Source organism: Thamnophis elegans, chromosome 9 (assembly GCF_009769535.1).
Source record: "Thamnophis elegans isolate rThaEle1 chromosome 9, rThaEle1.pri, whole genome shotgun sequence".
In the NCBI taxonomy this organism is placed as follows: Eukaryota; Metazoa; Chordata; class Lepidosauria; order Squamata; family Colubridae; genus Thamnophis; species Thamnophis elegans.
This window is the reverse complement of record NC_045549.1, coordinates 21,769,451-21,783,017: the sequence shown is the minus strand read 5'-3', so window position 1 is coordinate 21,783,017 and position 13,567 is coordinate 21,769,451.

Here is a 13,567-nt window from a genome sequence, read left to right as displayed (position 1 = left end):
CTAGTGTTGTGTAATGGAGTGAGCTCCCATTACTTGTCCCTTGTTGGCTTCTGCCAACCTAGCAGTTCGAAAGCATGTAAAAATGCAAGTAGAAAAATAGGAACCACTTTTGGTGGGAAGGTAATAGCACTTTATGTGCCTTTGGCATTTAGTCATGCTGGCCATATGGCCATAGAGACATCTTCGGACAGTGCTGGCTCTTCGGCTTTGAAATGGAGATGAGCACCGCCCCCTAGAGTCAGGAACGACTAGCACATATGCGTGAGGGGAACCTTTACCTTTTCTTGCCTTTTGAAGAAGAAAAAACACATTGGGACAACTATGTCATGGGTGACTGAGAATCTCCACAGATATTTAGGAAACCTGGCTACATACTATCCCAAGAAGACCTGCAGACCTTTTCATGAATCATCAGTGGTTTATAGACCAAGTGTGATCTTTCTGTCTTCTTTCTTTCTGCAATTGATCAACTGTCAATCTTCAGGTTTACAGAGCTAGAAAATAAGATTGCATTACTTTCTGTTATAAAATTGTAATGCTTAATATCAATTCATAGAAGAAACGGGCCAGATATACCCACAAACACACATATATGGACTCTTGTGACTCAGTGCTTGCTCCGTAAAGACCAGTTGCTTTTTATCAGCCTGTGATGGAGCGTCAGGAGACTATAAACCCAATATAGAATATATAAGTCCTGGGAAAGTAGAAAGGGTGAGAAAGAGACTCAAAGCAATTGTGACTTCATTATGCTAAGTATACATTGAAATAAACAAAGTTTTTGATAGGCTTTTAAGATTCTATTAGATACCTGCCTGTGTTAAGTTCATTCCAATACTGCTAGCAATTCTGTTTCCTGAATTTGCTTTTTTCAAAGAGCTGACTACCATCCTTTGTTGAAGGATGGTAGTCCTACTTATGTAGCATAATTCTGGGCTGTTTACAAAATAACGCCTATTGCCGTTTGGTTGACACTGTCAATCAATCAACTAGAGCAAAAAATTCACTGAGATAAAAATGTACTTATTTGTTTGTTAAATTTATTTGTTAACAAAGTTGATGTAATGACAGATATAGATAGATGGATGGATGGATGGATGGATGGATAGATAGATGGAGATGGAGAGATAACTAACAGAGGGTCTTGGAGTAAGTGTAAATAAAATGGGGACTGTGTGTACTCTAGCTGTGGAGAAGCGTATACTGTATTTTTCAGCATATAAGACATACCTTTTTCCCTCAAAAAAGAAGCTAAAAATCTGGGTGCATCTTATACACTGAATACAGCATTTTTTGCTTCTTGGAACCCTGCCCCCTTCATCAAAAAGGGTGTGCATAGCTTTTAGAAGACTTTCAGAGAGCTCCTGGGGGCTGGGGAGGGCAGAAATGAGCAAAAAACAGTTCTTTTACTGCCCTCCCAGCCCCCAGCAGCACTCTATAAGCTTCCTAAAGGCTATCCATGCCCTCTTTTTTTTGAAAAAAATGGGCCATCTTTTGCTCGTTTTTGCCCCGCCCCATCCCACAGGAGCACTCTACAAGCCTCCTTAGGGATATTCATGCCCCCCCCCTTTTTTTGAAAAAAAAACCGGCCCATTTTCATGAAAAACAGGCCGTTTTTGGAAGGTTTGCAGAAAAAAATGGTGTAAAACCAATTGCTGCATCTTATACTCCGGTGCCTCTTATACTTTGAAAAATATGGTACTTCATAATGGTCTAATGGTTAAGCACCAGGCTAGAAATCAGGAGATAGTGAATTCTAGTTCCACCTTGGGCATGAAAGCAAACTGGGTGAATTTGGGCCCGTCACTCTTTTTCAGCCCAACTCCCTCATAGGATTGTTGTTGTGAGGAAAATAGGAGGAAGAATAGCAATAGCACTTAGAGTTATATACCACTTCACAGTGCTTTACAGCCCTCTCTAAGCGGTTTACAGAGTCAGCGTATTGCCTCCCAACAATTTGGGTCACCATTTTACCCAGCTCGGAAGGATGGAAGGCTGAGTCAACCTGGAGCCTGGTGAGATCCGAACTGCCAAATCAGCAGAAGTGGCCTGCAGTACTGCATTGTAGCCATTGCACCAACCACGGTAGTGTGGGTATTATATTCATTCAGTTATTTATAAAAATAACAAAAGTGGATCAATCAAAGACACATATGGTACATACACACCCCATACACCTCTTAAGAAAATCAGGGTTGTCTAGGCTACCAGACTGGAAGGACAGATTTGCACCACAAATGGCAGAAGATATGAGACTGTTTTGCTACTGGAAAGATACAGGTTGATAGATGGAAGAGTATAATTTAAAACTAGTTAAACTTAGTGAAATTTAATGACAATAGATATAATTAAATAATTGATAATGTTGCTAATGTATATAATGTGTAGTGTCATGATGAGTAATAATTGGATATGAATATTGAATGGTACCCATGAAAGAAAGATTAGAAATCCCTTTGGACTATGCATAAAGGTTAATAAAAAGAACTAAGTTAGATACAGTTAAAGGTTTTGATTATTAGGGGGAAAATGTTATGATACAGGATATAGTTAAATAAAGAAAGGATAAGGATAATGTATATATGGATATGGGTATAACATAAGGAAACTGGATGTAAATTGTAAACAGTGATTTGGAAAGTAGGATTAGAAATTTTATTATTAAATATTATGGATGTTTAGCTAGAAGAGGACATAAGGATTAAGTGTTAATGGAGGATTTTAGAAATAGTAAATGAAAGGCCAGTATGTGGTTATGTATTAAATCTTGGTATATTTTATGATGAAGGACATTTAAACAATTATAGTCAAATGAAAATGGAGATATGATGATGGCAACATGTATAAATATCTGAGCTAAAATACTTGAGTTAATATGAATTATGTTTGTTGACTGTGGAAGATATGCACGAAAGTCTTTTTGTAACCAACTAATACACTTTCTACAGCATGTAAAGAAGGATGTGTTGTGTTTGTTTTGAAAATAAAAAAAATATTAAAAAAGAAAAAGAAAAAAAAGTTGAATCAAAGTGTATGGAGACAGCAAGGAAAGTATATTTAAAAGCGGAGCTATTTACAAGAAGAACTGATGCAGAAGAACTGACAGAGGCAGTCATAAAATGGATAAAAAGCATCAATGAAAGCATCAATCAAACAAGATGGATTAACAACATCGGCAAGTATTGTAGGTTCAATTGGCAAAAGAAATCTCAGGATTATATAGGTTGGAAACGTGAAAGAGGCCTTCATACTGCAGTGGATAGACAATGGCTAACATAATGATGATAATGATTGTTGTATTAAGGGCTTTGACAATAACATGACTGTCGTTACATACATACATACATACATACATACATACATACATACAAAGCCAAGTCTAGTAACACTGGATCACAAAATCTCTGGAACTGTAAGGTCTACAAACTTGAAATTTGGCATGTATGTTCCTCATGGCTTCTAGGTGCACACTAAGAAAGGATTTTTCAAAATGACCATCAGATCATTAATGTTTCTTATACAGGAATTAACATGCTCAGTTGCTAAGGAGCTCTACTCCCCCTCCCCACCTGAAAATAATTCTGTTCCAACTGCCAGTTGCCTCACATTCTATTACCTCAGGTCAAACTGGCAAACATTCCACTCATTCACTCACGAGTAGTCTGGGGCTCCTTACAGTACTAAACATCAGTACCTCACCAAAATGTCTATGCCTTCCACCTATGGAACTGCTTCCAGACTCAAGGTGGTGGGAGTGATATTCCCTTATGTGTTTCAATCACCGAACACCAATGAGCCAACGGATTGAATAGGAATGAACCGGATTTCTTTTGCATTGCAGGGATCACATAGTTTTGTTGCGAAGCACGGATATCCAGCTAGTATTTATACAATCCAGGCAGATGTTAATTCTACATCCTATTCCTGCAAAACCCTTAGCAAGGTACTGTCTATTGGACTTAGCTTCCAAGTGGGGTCTTGTCATTTAGGCCATCCATTTGCTAGCCTGTTGTTCTATCCTGCTGCTACTCATTTATCTCGTCTCCCAGGTAATTGAGCATACAGGTAGTCACCGACTTACAACCATTCATTTAGTGACCATTCAAAGTTACACCACCACTGAAAAAAGTGACTTATGACTGGTCCTCACATTTATGGTGGTTGCAGCCTTCCCATGCTCATGTGATCAAATTTTGGCAACTTGCTTGGTAATTGGCATATACATTACAATGGTTTCAATTTCCCAGGCTCATCTGGTTATTATTTGTAATCATCCCAGCTTGGCTTCCCACAAGCAAATTCATTGGGGGGATACTGGACTTACTGAATGACCATGTGATTTACTTAACAACCATGGCAAAAAAGGCTGTAAAATTGTGCACAACTCACTTAATTACTACCTTGCTTAGCAAAGGAAAAGCTGGTTCTAATTGTGGTTTAAGTTGAGAATTACCTGTCTGCTGAGAGTGGAAAGTTTTCACTCACCTGTCCTTGGAAGATTGGCAAAACAATGAGCAAGTAGTCAGCAAAAGCAAGAACCTGCCCCTGTATTCTTGAGTGGGGATGGGTATCCAGCCATAAGGGAGCAAAGAGGACAGGTTTGCCAGCATCGACTGCTGTTTTGAAGGGGCAGATAAGAAACATAAACAAGCATTAGCACTGGGTTAAGGATCAATATATGGTGCTTTTTTTTTTAAAGGCTTCCTAAAGCAAGAGGCAGAATAAGGCAAACAATAGAAAATGGATTTGGAGGAAAGAACCATGTACCAGATTTTTTAAAAATGGATGCCTGGTTTAATTGCTTATCCAGCTGGCTTTTAACCATGGAATGAGATGGGCATAATGATGTCCTTTGCCTTGGGTAGCAAATGTCTTGTACTAGCCAAATATTGTCCTTGATATTATAAAGCAGGGTGTCCAACCTTGGCAACTCTTAAGACTTGTGACTTTCAATGCCCATGCTGGCTGGGCAATTCTGGGAGATGAAGTCCACAAGCCTTAAAGTTGCCTAGGTTGGGGGCATCCTGTTATGAAGGATACTGGCATATCGAGGTGGCGCAGTGGTTAGGGTGCAGTACTTCAGTTAACTGCTATCTGCAGTTCAGAGGTTCTAATCTCACCGGCTCAAGGTTGACTCAGCCTTCCATCCTTCCGAGGTGGGTGAAATGAGGACCCAGACTATGGGGGCGATATGCTGACTCTGTAAACCGCTTAGAGAGGGCTGAAAGCCCTATGAAGCAGTATATAAGTCTAACTGCTATTGCTATTGCTATTGCTATATCCATTAATAATATTCTGAAAACAAGTTTACTATAGAAATACCTTCCAAACCTAATATATTAAATTATACTCAGTATTATACCTCTAGTGTGGAAATCCAGAATAGGTCATGTATGCAGAACTTTACCTTTTGAGATCTATAATCCTTTTTAAATTTGACAAATTCCTTGTTCAATATGATTAAAAACATAACTAATGAATGCTGGTAAAAGCAGAGAGGGGGCTGAATAAACCTGAAGTCATAATTTTCTTGGAAATATGAGGTATTTACTTCTGAGTAAGTAAGCGAAAGATCATGCTGCGTGATTTCCAAAAGCTGTGGGTGATTAATTAGAGCCCTTTACAGCCCTCTCTAAGTGGTTTACAGAGTCAGCAAATTTGCCCCCAAGAATCTGGGTCTTCATTTTACCGACCTTGGAAGGATGGGAGGCTGAGTCAACCTTGAGCCTGGTGAGATTTGATCTGTCAAATTGCAGGCAGCCAGCAGGCAGCAGAAGTAGCCTGCAGTACTGCATTCTAACCACTCCACCACCGTAACATAGATCACATAAGTGAAATAAACAGGATAAATATTGTTATCATGTTTAACATAGATTGAATTCTTTAAATCTATACTGAAGTCCTCACCTGTATATGAAAGGCATTTATGAGAAAATTGCAAATGTGTTTCTAACAACATTGTAACTTCATATAGTTGTTTTATAGTTCAATGTGTTGTGCTAACGCAGAAAACAGTTATGTTTCATAAACCAGGTTTACATTAGCCATTGCTGAGTGTGTCATGGAAACACAACTATACTCTTTAATCGTAAATATATAAATGCCATATTTTCCGCCGTATAAGATGACTTTTTAATCCCAAAAAAATATTTCAAAAATCAGGGGTCGTCTTCTATGCTGGGTATACTTTTTTCTTTCTTAATTGCTTATGAATTTATTGATAGCATTTCCATACCACCAATAAATAATGTACTACAAACAAATTTAAACAATAAGACAGTGTTTCTCAAGTTGAAGTCCAGACATCTTCAAGTTGCCAAGGTTGAGAAACACTGCAATAAGACCTAAAATATGGCTTTAAAAATAAATCAAAGCATATTAAAAAATGAAAGCCTCTCAACCTCAGGCACTTTCAACTTCATCAGCTAAAAATCTTCTTCCATGTCAAAATCTTAACTACAAAGGTCCCTACCTAATATTTAGGATAAACAGTCTATTATTTCCTGTCAGCATATTAATGAGAATTATAGGAATTGAAGTCCAACGTATTCTTGCAACATCAAATCTTATTTTCCCTGAAGCAAAGCAGTTTTTTTTACAAAGGAAATATATCTAATGTAAACTTAAGAATAGGGCAGCAAAGTCTTCTGCACTGACATGATCATTTTTATTACTATCATTAAATTTCAATTGCCTGCAGCATTTCTTGTAAAATGCTAATCATTTTCTGCTGTTAGGAATGTAATAATAAGGGATGAAAAATTAGAAACCTGAAGTCAAATTAGATAATGAATCCCATTCTACGCACTTAAGAATGAAATCAATAATCTGAATCTCTCCCTCTTGTTTCATCTGAAGCAATTGTATATTTCTTTCCCAAACATGATTCTAGTGCCAGTTTCCCCTCCTTTGAGGAAATGGAGTAGATTGTGTAACTCAAAGGTGAAGTATATCTATTTAGTTATTTAGTATAACTAAAACTATATTATGATGCAGTGGTATTATCCGTAATTAGTGATTGGATTGATTTAACCAATGATAGGATACTGAATATTGAGGGATATGATTTGGTATATGGTTGGCATGCTTACCTGTTATTTAACAAAAAACTGGACAAAAATTTTAAAAGTCATATTTTAAGAAATGCTTTACTGGAAAAAATATCAACATAAACTAAATGACAAGATACCCATGTGGGCAATTCCTAGACATGCAATTGAAAATATGAATATAGCACAAAAACAGGATAGAACTACTTATAGACAGCTTCTCATTTTGGAAAGGGGGGTACTACAACTAAAATCCTTAGAGGTATTAAAAGATGAGAAGGCAGTTCAAACATGGTTCCAGTACGGGCAATTACAGGCCAGGTGGAGTATAGATCAAAAAATTGGTTTTATCCAAGTTGAGGATAATCTATTTAAACAAATAAGAGACCAAAGTTTAATGCATATAAAGAGGATTTATAATGTATTAATACAGATGGATTCGGAAGCAGAATTAGTTAAAGATTGTATGATAAAGTGGGCTCAAAATATTGAAAAACCAATAATGTTGGATACATGGGAAAGAATTTGGGTAAGAAATGTGAAATTTACACAAGCCCAAACCTGAGAGAAAATTTTTACAAGATGTTCTATAGATGGCATTTAGATCCTAAAAAGTTGGCTTCCATGTATTCGAATTTACAACCCAAATGTTGGAGATGTGGTTCTCTCAATGCTACATATTTCCATATATGGTGGACTTGCCAAAAGGTTAAGGCATTTTGGATAAAAATATGGTGGATTATGCAAAATATTTTTAAAAGAAGGATAAAGTTTACTCCACAGTTATTTTTGTTAGGTATAATTACTGACTATACAGCGGTAGAGATTAATTTGATTTTGCACTTAATAACTGCAGCAAGACTGTTGGTGGCGCAATACTGGAAGAAGGAAGACTTGCCTACAATTCAAGAATGGACATTGAAAGTTACAAATTTAGCCGAGATGGCTAAAATATCTGCATATCTTAAAGACCACTCAAATGAGAGATATAAACGAGACTGGAAAAAATGGATTGATTATATACAAAATAAATACGGGACTAAGAAATTCCAGAAAGCCTATGCTTAAGTTTAGGAATGATTTAAATTGTTTAAAGTTAGCTTAGCAAGGAGGAGCTAAGTTCAATGTAAAGATGTTATCAATTTCTTATTCTTTTTTTCTCAATATATTTTAGACTGTGTTTGTTAAAAATCTATACCGTGTACAGGTTCTGGGAAGTCGGGGGTGTGTGTGTAGGTTGTGGGGGGTTGGGGGAGGGTGGGGGGGAGGGATATATATCAGGTTAGATAAGATGTGTTAGATTTCAATGTAATTTGACTCCACATGTATACTGTTTTTTTTTAACTTTTTCTTTAAAAATAGGATAGGCCAAGTATATTGACATGTAGCGGAAATACACCAAGGAGAGGAGGAGTGGGAAAGAAGAAAGATGGGCAGAGAGGGATGGGAGAGAGGGTGGGGGGGGGGAAGATGAGAAGGATGGGGGGAGGGGAATGTGGAGAGAGGAGTGGTAGAGGGGGAGGGGAAGTAGAGTAGAGGGGGATGATGGAGGGAAGTTAGAAAGTTGGAGGGTGGTGGAAGAAAGAGGTGTATGGAGAGCGGAAGAGCTATATTGGGTTTCTATTTTCTGGAGCATTGTTGACAAGAGGAACTGATGTAATTATTGTTTAATGCTGTAAGGTGTTGGATATGTATAGTATACATGTGGGTATGTGTTATGAAAATGAAAATGGAAATAAAATATGAAAGTAAAAAAAAAAAGGTGAAGTATATCCTTTGTGTACAGTATTGAGGCTTTGTAGCATTCCAAGTAGGACTTGAAAAACTCTTATAAAGAGCTGCAATTCTGGGGCAGAATTTATTCTGATTTAGTAGAAGGCAATTCTCCTGAGTCCTTCTAGCTCGGATCAGATTCTAAATCCTACCTTGACCCCTTTTTCAAATTATCGGACATAATTATGGGATGTGGTAGCTCAGTGGCTAAGATGCTGACCTTGTTGATCAGAAAGGTTGGCAGTTTGGTGGTTCAAATCCCTAGCATCATGTAACAGAGTGAGTTCCCGTTACTTGTCCCAGCTTCTGCCAACCTAGCAGTTTGAAAACATGTAAAAATGCATATAGAAAAATAGGAATCACTTTGGTGAGAAGACAGCATTCCATGTGCCTTCAGCGTTTAGTCATGCCAGCCACATGATCACAGAGACATCTTTGGACAGCGCTGGCTCTTCAGCTTTGAAACGGAGATAAACACCGCCCCCTAGAGTCTGGAACGACTACCACATATGTGTGAGGGGAACCTTTACCTTTTACCTTAATCTCTCATAGAACATAGAATAATAGATTTGGAAAAGATCTCGGAGATCTTTGAGTCCAACCCCCTGTTCAAGCAGGAGACTCCATACCATTTGAGACAAATGGTACGGAGTTGTCCAGTCTCTTTTTGAAAGCCTCCAGTGATGGGACACCCGAAACTTCTGAAGGCAAGTTATTCTATTGGTTAATTGCTCTCACCATTAGGAAATTTCTCCTTAGTTCTAGATTGATTCTCTCTTTGGTTAGTTTCCAACCATTGTTTCTTGTCATGCTTATTGGTGCTTTGGAAAATAATTTGACCCCTTCATCTTTGTAGAATTTACCATGTCCTTCATATTTCCTAATACATATTATTTTGCAGATTTTCTTGCCTTTTGTTTTTCCAGGATTCAGGCACTAATTTCATAAAAGGTTAGTGTAGTTTTCTTGCAACAATTCAAACCTGGTCAACCATTGCCTTCTTCCAAGATTTAATTTTTTGCTCCCCATTTAGCCTATCATTCTGAGATTTTCTGATGATCTCCCATCTAAGATAGTAAAATCATTGAAGAAGTGCTAATTAGTAGATTGCAAATGTAATTAGTCAGCGCTGACTTTATTTTCTCAGTTAGAGAAGATAAGTTACTTTTGCGAACCATCTCTATAAAGTCCTGTGGTGTAGTTTTGGAGAAGAGAAATAATGAATACTTGTTTGTATTGCTAGGCAACCAAAGGATGTTATCCTCCATCTCCTCTGGACTGATAAACAAGACCAATTATTGTAGACAACTGAATGAAAGGAAGTACAGTATGGTAGATATTGCCCTATAAATCAAGATCAAAAATTCATCTGATCATATCTCTGAATTGTAATTTCTATATGTCACATCTATACTTAGGCATTTTTTAGGATTAAAAAGCTTTTGGAATCTCAGTTATTCAACACATACAATAACCCTTTCAATTTTTGCATAGATGAGATTCACATACAAGATTTTTTTCTGTAAAGTTTGAGTTAGAAATGAAATGGTTTTAGCTACCTTAAATTATCTCACTATTAATGAATATATGCAGACAAACCAGTTGTTATATATTCATTGTAAGCCATACAGTTTATTATAAAATCTTATGATTTGAAGATTAGACAAACACTTTTTAAAGAGTAAGCTGACAGTTCAGTTCTACCAATATTTAAAGTATTTAATAAAATGAAGACTGATCATTTACTAAAATTGGAATAGGGGATTGAAGCCCCCTACTTTGTCAATAGTTTCCAGTTTTAAGAAATGTTACATGTGGGTTTTTTATTGTTTTAAAATGTAGTAATACATCCAAAAGGTAAATATTTAGTAAGGGCTAAATTTGTGACAAAAACCACCTGCATTCTTGAAAACCAACTTATATTTTAAGGTTATTTTGCTTTTCCTCTATCATCTTTTGTCCCTCCTCTATCTGTTATTAATATTAAAAATGTAAGAAATTGCCTTACATTCAGTGAAATTCAGATCTCCCTTGTACAATATCATCTTCATCAGCTTCCAGAATTTCTGGATTAAATCATCCCAAATCAGCTGGTTAGCATCTTTCCAGATTTTCAGGCAGAAACTTTCCCTGTTTCCAACTAGGAAAGTGTAGATTTAAACCTGGTTGCTGCAGCATCACCTGTTCAAGGTTGACTTCCATCTTTCCGAGGTGGGTAAAATGAATTGTTGGGGGAAATACGTGACTCTGTAAACTGCTTAGAGAGGGCTGTAAAGCACTGTAAAGCGGTGTATAAATCTAAGTGTTATTGCTATTCACAGCCACCTTGTGAAACCTTGTCCAAAGGACTCTTTCTGAGCCGTGCAGGTGAGTCACACAATTCAGTTGTGGTGATTTACTCTGGATTTGTCCAGTTTCTGGTTCTGACAAAGGAAGAACCCTGCCAGCTGAGGAAGAAAGTTTTCATACATGAGCAAAGAAATGACAGTTTTGAGAGTTTTAAAGGAAACGTGTGGTTTTCAAACCATGCTAGTTGAAACAGAACGAGAAGCAGAGGAGGATAACCCCGGAAGCTGTGGTGAGCAGCAGAGGGATGAAACAAGAAACATAGATGCTATTTACATCTGCAACTCTGATAAGTATCTCTGCCACCACCCAACTCTACATGCCAGCTTGATCTAATAATGTCAAGTTTATACTATTTTGGAAACTTTCCGATTTGTTCCACGGTATATAGATTGAAGCATTCAAAATCTCATCACAGCTATCTTGTCAGGGGGGGAAAACCCCTTATCAAATATTTTTCTGCCTTTCTCTATATGAATGTTACCATAAATAGTACTTTATAGAATTACAAATTTGGGGCATCATCTTCCAGGTTGTAATTGGGTCCATCTGCTAAAATTCCATTCCTACTGATCTTCCAAAGCTGTAGCACACTGAATGTAGTGTACACTGATGTATACTGAATGGGGGCAGGGTCAAAAATTTCAGCAACAGGTTCTCTGCCCAGTTGCTGGGTGGGTGTGGTCATGGTGGTCATGGCCTAGTCAGCCTCCTGCACCACGGCGGGGGGGGCATATTTTCTCCCTCCCCAGGTTCCGGAAGCTTTCCTGAAGCCTCTAGGAGGGCGAAAACTGCCTACCATGGGAGGCCAGAAACAGGCCCATTTTTGGCCTTTTGGAATGTCCGGGAGGCCTGTTCCCCCCCCCTTGAGTCTCCATGTGGGCCTTGCACTTACCTCTCATCCAAAACGGGCCACATGGAGACTCCTGGGAGGGGTGGGGTGATGTGGGTGGGGCCAGCCAGGGATGGGATTTGGAGGTTCTCCAAACCGGCCATAATGTTAGCTACAGGTTCTCCCAAACACGGGCGAACCCGTAGCAGCTCATCCCTGAATGGGGGTGCAGAAAAGTGGCAGTGCACAAAGATAAGCAGAACACAGAAGAAAAAGGAGGTTATCCAAATCCATTGGACAGCTTTCCTAGCTTTTGTTTTAATGAAAGGGTGAAATAGGATGCTAGTTTTTAAACAAAACATTGAAATTACTCTGCATTGAAATTACTCTGACCAGAACAGTGGTGGGTTGCAGGCGGTACGCCCCAATATGGGCGTACTGGTGCCTGCCTGGACCACCGGATACCATTCCGGTATGGTGCTCCAGAGGGCCCACCTGCCCGCCCGAACTCCTTACCTGTATCAGAGCTCTTCGGCACTTCCGCGCATGCACACAGAGCACATAGAGCACACGGACCTTAGATTGTCACTCATTGTATGTAGCTTAAGTCTGCAAAATGCTGGAAAGCCATGAAGGGGCAGCAAAGAATTCACCTTTTCTATGTCTCTTGGGCGCCATCTAGAGGTATTCAAAGTATAGCGGCCATATCTGGTAGCCCAATGAAGCTTAAATCTTCAGTACTATACAGTAAATGATGCCTATATGTTTTCCTTTGCTTTTGTTAATGATATGCTTCTCTCTTGAGTTTTGATTCAATAAAAACCTATTAATTTAACTTCATCGTGTTTTGCAAAGCTATCCATTTTTAACCCTTGTTCAACAAACACAATTTATTTACTCTTTTTAAAAAAAAATGCATTGTATATTTGCTTTAACTAACATTTGTTGTAAAACAAAAACTGAGACCTCCCCTTTTAAGCCTCAGGAAAATGTTTAACCATCATCTCCAGTACAGATGAATTTATTAACATTTGGATGAAATCCTAAGACTATCTTCCATTTAAAAAATTAAAAGTTTTCAAACTATATTCTGAAATTCTGTGCTAAACAATAAGCTTCTTTCAACATTGTTGGAGTTCCTGTTGAATATCCATACATGGAAAGGATCTATAACTTCCTATTCTAGCAATAAAATGACTTCTCAACAACTTTTAGGAAATCAGCTGACATTTTTGGTGGGAAGAGTGCTGTTAACATGGATATACAAATGTATAAAATACTCCTCCCCATCAGACCATTGACTGGGGCTGGTAGAAGTTAGAATATGAAAATCCAACAACAAAAAATATTGCCTCAACAATGGAAGAATGAGTCAACCTTGAGCCAGTCAGAATCAAACTCCTGGCAGTAGGCAGAGTAAGTCTGCAATACAGTATTCTAACTACCGCACCGTGATGGATACACAATTCATTGTGTATAATTAATTGAATAAATCACAACGAGCCATGCTACATAAATCACAGTTTGGATTCACATCATATGCTAAATCAAAGCCACCCAATCCACC